We start from the raw sequence: 9913 nt of genomic DNA on the forward strand, positions 1-9913 counted from the left end.
ATCCTGTGGGGCATTATCTCCCTCTCACAGATGGGAAAACTTGAGTTTCAGGGAACATGGTTTGCCCAAGGTCCGTGGCCAGGCAAGGCTGTACGGGGGGTTGGTTTTCAGCCCAGCTGTCCTCAAGGCGCCTCTTCGGTTCCTCCGCGGCAGATGGGGACCCAGGCACAAAACTGGGGCAGGGGTGAGAGCTAGTTCTTCCTTTCGCCCCCTCGAGCCCCAGTCTGCAGGTGTGGGTCTGCCGACTGCAGTACCAAGGTCTTTGGGGACAAGGCGTCCACTTCACTCCCGGGCTCACTGGCCCATGGACCCCTCCTGGAGGGCCTGGGCCCCTGGCCCTGTCCCCACTCCCCGTTTGGCCCCAGGACTCTCCCCAGCACCCCTTCCCCCTCCCTGCAGCCGCAACCCCAGGACACAGCGGCCTGCGCCCCATTGGCCGGCCTGGGAGCATTTGCCCTTATTTGGCCAGGCTGCTCCAGGCGGCCTCCACCCCCAGGCCAGCCCCCGCAGGCCCGTCTCTCTCACTTCGTCTTTTTGAGGTTTGGCTCTGGGGCCCTGGCGGGCGTCGCTTCAAACGCACTTTCTGGTTGAGTCACTTTTTTAACGGCTCCAGGGCTGTGAGCTGCCGCAGCGGCCACTGCAGAAGCAGCTTCCAGCCCTGGTGGTCACCACCCCCCACCCAACAATTTTAACGGGTTCTGAGGGAAGAAGCTGGGGTGGCCCCTCGCTGTTGACCACTTGGGGACCCACTTAGACCCCTCTGTCCCCCCCACTCCCGAGCCTGGGGCCCAGGAAGTCTGCCCTGGGTTCCTCTCCCTGCTTCTTTTCCAACCCTCTTCTCTGACTGGGCTGGTGGGGAGGGAGGCAGGCTGCCTCTCACTGTCCTGTTGAGTGTCCACGCTGAAGTCCGTGTGGTCCCCTGGGGGACACTTGAACGGAGTTCCTTAGGGAAACAGAAATGGGTTGCTGGTTCTTGGCTGATTTTCAGGAAGGTGAAACTTAACCTCGCTAAGTTTCCGGTTCCTCATCTCTGAGATGAGGATACTCTCATTTACATCACTGGGTCAGCATGATGATCAAATGAGGTTTTATAAAGTTCTTGGCTGCTGTCCTTCCCCACCCCCCGCCCCTCAGCTCTGTGCACACCGTGGAGGTGAATGAAGAAACAGCCCAGAGCAGCTCACAGAGCAGTCCTCACGAAGCTCTCTGCTCTTTCCACCCCTTCACCTTCTGCTTCTCCAGCTGCCCCTGGGATGTGAGGTCGGCCCCAGAGGGCAGGATGCAGGCAGGAGGGAACAAATAGGCGGAGGAGACCCCCAGCCCCCTGCCCCTGTTCTCAGCCACCAGGAGGGGTGGATTCAGCTCGAGCTCCTTTCCCAGCCACGGCCGTCTCTGAGCTATGGGAGGTCTGCCTGTGAACTCAGTGGGGAAATCCACGGGCAGGTCCTGGGACACAGGCCTGCTGTTTCTTCCTCCAAGGGCCTTGGGGCCCCTTGCTCTTGGGGACTTCCTAGAGTACACACAGGTCCTTGGGTCAATCTCTTCTTCAATTTTATAGATGAAGAAACAAAGGCTGGGGGTTGGGGGTCAGATTCAGGGATGGGTCCAAAGTCACACTGTGAATAGCCCCAGGGTAGGGACCGGACTCCTGGTCTCCCACTTCCTGGGGTTACCCTCACTTTCGTGGTCCTGATGTTGGGGGTAGGCAATTAGCCTGATGAGAGACCATAGTGGGTTCCAGGCAGGGATGAGCTGACCAGCCCCACTCTTGGGACACACACACACACACACACACACACAGAGTTTATTTGTAGCAATTAAAACTGGAGCAGGTGCAGATCTGCACTGAAACCAGGCACCTTCGTACCTTTGTGTGGAGGCAGCCGGGAAGGTGTTTTTTCCAGTCCTTCCTGTGTCCCTAGGGGATCTGGTGGAGGACGTGTCTGGTTCCATGGGCACTCCCACGGCAGTGGTCAGGGTGGTCTTCCTCCTCACACCCACACCCTCTTTCCTACCCAGCCCACCCTGCCTCTTCCTGGATGATGGGGACAAAACCCTGAACCTGGCCCTATGTTGCTTTGTGACCTCAGGCCGCCTTTGGCCTGTCTCTGGTCTTGCAGCTCCATTTCCTCACTCAGGTCAGTTTGCTGCCTGATCCTGACCTCCTCCCTGAGTGTAGCTGGCCTCCCAGGGTTCACCGCACCTGCCTCTCACAGAGCAGCACAGGAGAGCATGAGGTTAAACTTGGAGGATGTCTGAGCTGTGCAGGCAAGGCCAAGGGCAGAGGGTGCCCACCCTCCTTGTCTGGAGGCCGCTCAGCTCTCCTGGTGCCCCTTGCCCTGTCCCCCCAGGCTCTGGGCTGAGACACCAGCCTTCTTAGGTGCTGCAGCGTCCTTGGGGACCTGGCCTGTCAAAGGGCTTTCTTCTTTCAGCCCCTGCTTCCCTTGGCAGCCCCCCCGCCTCAGGGAGCATGACATCCTAACATTTGGGGCTGCTGACTCCAATCGCCCTTAGCCCCACTGTGCAGCACCGGGGGCTCAATCTCCCTCCTTTGTGGCCAGGCCCGTCCCCCAGCCTCGCCCGAGGGAGGGCGGGCCGCTCTCCCCTGACTTCCTGTTTGTGCAGCGGGCCCGTGGCTTCTCTCTTGTTGTCTCCGCACCAGGCAGGTTATCTGGGCTGCCATCTTTGCCTGTCTGCTGAGTGAGGGCCCTGGGCCCGTGCAGCTGGAGGGGAGGCTTGGTTTTCTTCTCTACTTACCTGTGCAGACAAGACCCTTGAATTTCTCCCACCCTTGGGGTCCATTCTCCCTTGCAGGTGTTACGCCTTCAAAAGGCTGTTTGCTCCCCGTTTCTCCTTGCCCAGTCAACTGCTCCTTTCTCTATCTCCTCACCTTCCAATCCTCCTCCATCTGTGCTCACTTCCTCCAGGAAGCCTTCTCTGATGGGCCCCAGCCACTTAAGCATCTGTCAGTCCAGCCCCATGGGCCCCTCAGCGCCACTCAGCACTGACATGGTCTCGTTGCTGCCGTTTTATAAGATGTCGGCGTATGTGAAGGCACGTGGTGTGTCTCCTCTCACCCCGCAGATTCAGCTCCTGCTCAAGCAAGAGTCCTGTGTCCCCATTAGGCCTGAAGCCTTGCTTCAGGTACAAGCCACTCGCTCACAGTGACACGTGACGCTCCCATGCCCTGCATGTGTATGTGTCCTGGCTTTCAGACTGGGGAGCCCTGAAGACAGGGCTGTGTCCTTTTCTCCTCGGGGACACCTTTACCTGCCCGCAGCCTCAGCCTGGCACACAAAACAGGCTGTCCCCAAGGTCAGCGAGGTCGGGTGGGGCTGGAGATTGTGAGCCTGGCGCCCTCCAGGAGGCGGGTCCTGGACCCAACAACCTCAGGGCCCTGCCCTGGTGGAAAGGTTGGTCTCGCTTTGTTTCTGATGTCAGCGGCCCCATCCCTCCTCCTTCTTAGCTTGGTCCTGACTCCTTTTCCCCTCTTGCTGCCTCTGAGCGAGTTCCAGGAGTGTCAGAACTGGGAAGGACCGTGGAGGACACTCTATAGCAGAGTCTTAGTGAGCCCAGGCTGCCCACTGAGTGCCTGGCTGAGCCCAGACCTGCCAGCCACCACGGGGTGGAGTTGGAAGAATCGACTCAAACTCCTCTCTCCTTCACAAAGAGAGACCTCCTGTCTCGGCCACCTCCTCAGTCAGCCACTGGCCATCAGCAAGGCTGTTTTCTCTCATCCCGGGGAGCTCTGGAGGCAGGAGTGGGAGTTGCTCCTCTCTTAAGGGCGCCGGTGTCCTGAAGCTACCCCCACCTCCGCACAGTCACCCTCCTAAGCACAGGCCTCAGATTCCCAAGTGAGCTTCCTCGGGGTTTTTCTAAGGAGGAGCAGGTTGTGTCCAGGAGTGTGCAAGGGGCCTTCCTCAGAGTGTAGGCCTGAGCTGGGGTGTCACTTGCAGGGCATCTGTGTGGGTCTGAGCTCGCTGTGCCTCTCTAGACTGGGGACTGTGAGCCTTCTGGACTCTCCAGGCCCTGTGTGTATATGTGCATGCTTGTGTGTGTGTGTGTATTTGTATATGTATGTGTGTGTATGTGTATATGTGCATGCATGTGTGTGTTTGCATATGTATGTGTATATGTGTGTGTGCCCATGCATGTGTTTGTATATTTGTGTGTGTGTATGTGTCTATCCGTGTGTGTACATGTACGTGTGTGTATGAGAGTGTGCATGCGTGTACATGCGTGTGTGCAGGCCTGCGCTCAGTCATTCACTCAGGCCACACCTATGGGCTGTGCAGCACAGAGCAGCCCAGCGCTCCTGTTCGACTCACCTGGGTGGTTCTTACTGTCTCAGTGTTCTTGTCTCAGACCCTGACCCTTCCTTGTCTTTGACTTTGTGTCTGGTGTCCACGTTCTCTTCCTTTGAGGCCCAGCAGGGCTGGGGGAGAAGTCCAGGGTATGGAGGTCCTGACCACCCCCGCACCAGTTCCATGCGTCCTCAACCCCAGCCTCAGGATGGAATTAGGGAAAGGCCCAACCCGTCCAGAAACCGCCAGACCCTAGAAGCTCTGTGGTTGGAGAGGCTGAGCTTCCAGCTCTCTCCTTAAAAAAAAAAAAAAAAAATCAGTGGTCCTTGGCCTAGAGCATTGAGGTCAGACAGGGAAAGCAGCCTCTGTTGTCACAGAGGGGCAGGCATAAGGGGTGCCCCCCACCCAGCTCGGGTCAGGAGAGAGGCCAGGCTGGGGTTGGGGTCTGTTGAGGGACAAGCGTGTCTCTCAGAAGGAAGCTCAGGTCTGACTTGCCGCAGGTCACACGCTGAGGGAGCCTGCGGCAGAGCTGGGCCCCAAAGCCAGGCCCCCTGGCCTCCAGCCTGTGACTCGTTTGCTGGGACGAAACACCTCTAAGGTGATGACTCTAGTGATACTTTAGACAGAAGCGGGGCGGCAAGATGCTCATGGAGGAGGAACCCTGAAGGGTGGGAGTCTAGGAACCCAGGTTACTGCACGACTCTGATATTCTTATCCTCTTATCGCCTGGGGCAGCCACTTCCCCTCCACCCAGGGTCTGCTGCAGTGGTCTGTTAAAGGAGCACTGTCCCATTTCTGGCCAGCTCATCTTCCTCGCCACTGTCCCTTCAGGCCTGCAGGTGAAGAACCGTGTTTGTCCTTCTCTGTCCTATTTATGGGCCTGGAGGTGGGTAACTATTTTCCAGGTTGAGGGTTGCCAAGCCTGAAGGAAAAGATGCAAGAGAGTTTTCTCCCTTGCTGCCTCCCCAGCAGGCCAGTCCTCTTCTGGGCCTTTGAATCAGGGAGTTCCCGCAGTCTGTGCGTGCCTGGCCTGGAATGGGGGACCCAGAGAAGATGCCCATGGGAAAGAGTCCCTGGGTGATTCTCGTCCAGCCTACCTGCTCCCTCACCTCCTTGGCCCTGGCCCAATCCACCCCTCTTGATGCCAGAGCCAAGCTCACTGAGAGGTTTGGAGAATCACTCACCCTAGCCCCCCACCCAGCCCCACACCCCGTTTCCCGCTCCCCCCACCCCCAGCCAGGGGCCCTGGGATGGGCAGCTTCCTGCCTTCCCCATGGGGAAAGCGGGGGTGGCATGCAGGTGGGCGGGCCCTGTGCCCACATCCGGTAGCAGCTTAGAACCTCTGCTCTCCGAGGCTCTCTCCCTCCAGCCCTCCAAGCCCAATGACGCCCAGGCCCTGCCTGAGACCCCAGACCTCATCACTGCCCTGCCCTGCCCTCTTATCCTGACAGGCCCTGCGGGGCATGGGAACAGCAAGTCTAGGGCCAACAGGCCCGGTGCGACCCCCACAGCATGCTGAGGGGGTCTGGTCTCCTGCAGGCGGTGCAGGGGGAGGGGTGCTTTGTGGGGTGCTGGGGGCAACCTGGAGGTTATCGTAATGTGCTGCCCTAGACCCCCATTGGACACCTGTTCCTCAGTGGCCTCTCTGGGCAGCACGTACAGGAGCCGTGGCCCGGTCTGAGTTCCACTGCTGTCCCAAAGGGAGGGGAGTTTTCTGGGCTAGGGTCGGTGGGGGTGGAGCTCAGAGAAAAGGTTCTTCTCTTGTGCTAGAATTTAGGCCCTGAGAGGCAGCCCTTACGTCCTGGAGTCACTCCCATGGCAGCCCCCGGACTTCTGAACTGCCCCCCATGGCTGGTGTCAGGGGGGAAGGGCAGGCCTGGGGTCCCGGAAGCCACCTGCCAGGGTGTGTGCCATGGTCTCTTCAGCCCCCTCCCGCCAATACCCAGCCTTGTCTCTGGTTTCCTGTCAGTCTGTCCTCCCCAGGGAGGGGAGGGGCAGCTAATCGGCACCGCAGTGTGGGGGCGGGCTCCAAGACCGTTGGGCGCCCTGAGATCTGACCCACGTGGCCTCGGGGTTATAAGCCCTGCCCGCCCTGAAGGGAACCCCACTTGGGAGCCTGGAGCACAGGGCTTGCGCCCTTCAGCCCTGCAGCATTAGGTAAGGATCTGAACCTTCACTTCAGCCCCAGCTGGGGATCCTGGACTTTGGGCCTCAAGGGGCGAAGAGGGGCTTGGGCTGCAGGCTTTGGGTGGAGGCGCTGGGGAGGGGCTTGGGAGGCTCTGGTGCCAAGGCTTCCAAGCGGAGCGCTGGGCAAAGAAGGGCAAGACCCCTCAGGTCTACAGCTTCTGTGGTAGGCCAGCACCTCAAAATCCTTGACTTCTCTCTAGACAAGGGAAATGAAAATGGCTCCTAGCCCTCAGTGAAGAAAGAGGGGTCCACGGCTTCAAGGGACAAGGGCGGGAGAATAGGGTGGGGATGGCAGAGGGTGAGGAGAGGCTGGAAAGGGGGACTTGGTGTCACGGAGAGGTGCTCAGGTCTCCCTCCACCCAACATGGCCACCATCTCTGTCAAGACAGCCTTGGGCTCCTACATGGGGAGCCACAGCGGTGGGTGGTGAGGAATTCCGGCCTTGGGCTGGAGAGGAGGCCGGGGACCCAGGCCTCTGGTCTGGCTCTGGAGGGCATCACGCCAGGGGTCAGAACCGGGGACTAGGGTGAGGCCTCCTGAGTGGCCACGGTCTCCACCTGAGTGCCCCCGAATGTGGGGGCGATGGGGTGGAGCCGGGTTCGTGGTGGGGGGGGAAGGGAAGAGGGAACCAAAGAGGAAGTGGGGGGAGGGAGGCCCGGTCTGGCGCCATGCTGAGTCACCGCCCACAGGGCCCGGCAGGCAGGGTGCCGGGCCAGCGGGCAGGGAGCCGGGGTCTCGGGGCGCAGGGGGAGGGCTGGGGGGCCGTCGGGCTGGAGCCTGGAGGAAGAGCCGGCGGCCTGAAGAGCACCGCAGACGGACAGACAGACAGTGCAGTCACCCATAAAGTAGAAAGCACTACTAACAGCACTGGAGGGTGTAGTGTTTCCTACTTTATGGATGAGTGTACTGTGGGCTTCGGAGACCACGCCGCCGCCGCCCGCCGTCGCCGAATCCCCCGCCATCGGGACCGCGTGGGACAGGTGAGCCCCGCGGGCGCCCCCCGCACGACGCCCGGACCCCTGTACGGCCGCCCCTGCCCGCCGTGGCCCGCGCGGAAACGCGGCCTGGGCTCCTCGGCTGCCCCGAGGGCCGGCAGGTGGACGTCTGGACCCGATGCAGCCGGAGAGGTGCCCCTCGAGCGGCCCGGGCGTCGGCGGACGGATGCCGGATGAGCAAGAGGCGGGAAAGGGGGGGAGACGGCATGGAGGCGGGAGCGGTGCTCGGGAACCCGACACTAATAAAGAGTGGACTCCTTCTCTCTTGTCTGAGACTCTTTTGCTGGGTGCGGTGGAGCGAATGGGCTTAGCAGGCACATGGATGCGCAGAAAGGCCGGAGGGAAAGTCACTCTCTCCTGAGAGAAATGGGTTTGGCTCTGCCTAAGAGACCAGAAGGGGGCTCTGGGCTTGGTCGGCTGGTGGCCTGCGGAGGGCCATCCCCGAGGAAGGACCTCCCTGCAAAGGAGGAAAGTGGGCAGGACGTCAAGGGCAGGGCTCTGAGGACCTCCTGCCCTTTACCCGAGCTCCGACCTTGCGCTGCCCTCCACCTGCTTTTCACACCCGCAGACGAAGGCTGCCTACCTTTAAGCTGTAATCTCAGAAAGTCTAGGGGCTCCTTGGTAGTCTAAGAATTGGGAACAAACTCACTGTGGCTCACACACAAAAAGCATCTTATACATAAGACAAGGGCACAGATGCTAATATACAAAGCACACACCAGCACATGAGTGCAATCACACACATGGCCCCATATACATAAGCTATCAGTACAAACTGTATAGGGATTTCCCTGGTGGTCTAGTGGTTAGGACTCTGCGCTTCCACTATGAGGGTGGGGCAGGGTTTGATCCCTGGTTGGGAAACCAAGATCCTACAAGTTGTAAGGTGCAGCCAAAAGAAAAAAAAAAATTGAAATGGTACCTATACATGGCAGCATGCCACACAGTGACACACAGGGATATACCCACACTCAGGACACAAATATATTCAATAGTAAACACACATGCAATGATACAAATACATATATGTGTCACAGAAGAGCACACAAATACACATATGGTGACATTCACATAAACACATTGCTTCTGTACACATGAACATACAGTGACACGTTCCTACACAATGAATATACAAGAGAGACGTGGTGATGTATATAACTACACATATAGATATAAATAAAACCACACCATTGTATGTCATTACAGATCCGTGACTGTATGAGAGGGTGCTATATCCATATACATTTAAGATGACTCACATGTTGTAATTTATACACTCACACAACATAGCCTCACATACATATCACACACGTGGATGACGTGACAAGTATATATGCAGTGGCACATACACAGAAACATGCATGCGTGTATACCCAGGGAGGCCCACAGACCCATAATAGCATACACGCATGCATACATGTATGCGTGTGCCTATGTATATAAAGCAACACAATGCCCACATACACAAAGTTATGTCCTATATATGTGTACTACACATACGCATGCACATGATGGCATCTGCATACACCCTGCACGTATGGATCTGTATACTGATTTAGGGAAGTGAGGATGACACGTCTTCTTCATGCTTCCCCACCACCAAGAGTTCCATCAGCTCTGGCCTAGGTAGAGCCCACTGTCAGGGGCTCTGTGGCTTAGCACTGCTGGTGCTATCCCCTGGGGCTGCCACACGGGGGCCCCCTCCCTTAGGAGAGACTGGCTTGAGCCTCAGGTTTGGAGGGACTGTCTCCGGTCCAGAGGCCTCTCTGAGGTCCTTCCCAACATCCGTGTTCCTGGGGACTCCATCTAGGTCTCTGCGGCCACATAGAGGCTGGTTTAAGAGTGGAGGAGTTCCACATCCTTGTCCCCAAAATGCCATTTTACCATAACAAAAAGGCTTAGGATGAGACAGAAGGTGAGCTTCCTGACAGTTTGGGGCTAAGCCAGCCTAACGAGCCACGTGGCCTTCCCCGCTGGCCTGAGATGGCCAGGTTGCCCCCAGGAGGAAGCAAAAGCAATTATCTCAGCCTATTTCCACCTCTGTCTCCTTGTTTCTCTCCTCTTGTTTTCATTATCTCGATTTCCCTGTCCCTCTTTGTTTCATCTTAAATTCCGTCTTTTCTATTCCTGCCATTCTCCGTGGCTGGATCTCTGTCATGCCAACACCCTGTCTCTGTCTCTACCCGGCTTGGACTGGGGCAGCTATGGAGACAGCCCCCCTGTCTGCAGCCCCCCGCCCCCCGTCTCCCTATCCCGGAAGACGTGGGTGTGTGTGTGGGAAGGGTGGGCGCTCACACGTTGGGGGCACTGGGTCGACATCCTAAAGAACCTGTTCTTCCCTCTGTCCCAGCCCTGCCTGCCGGTCCAGCCCACCAGTCCAGCGCCATCCCCATGGAAACCAGCAGCCGAGTTCCTATTGGTGGGCGG

The sequence above is a fragment of the Bos grunniens genome, chromosome 19 (assembly GCF_055505025.1).
Source record: "Bos grunniens cultivar Pamir isolate PY7600 chromosome 19, Bosgru_T2T1.0, whole genome shotgun sequence".
Taxonomy (NCBI): Eukaryota; Metazoa; Chordata; class Mammalia; order Artiodactyla; family Bovidae; genus Bos; species Bos grunniens.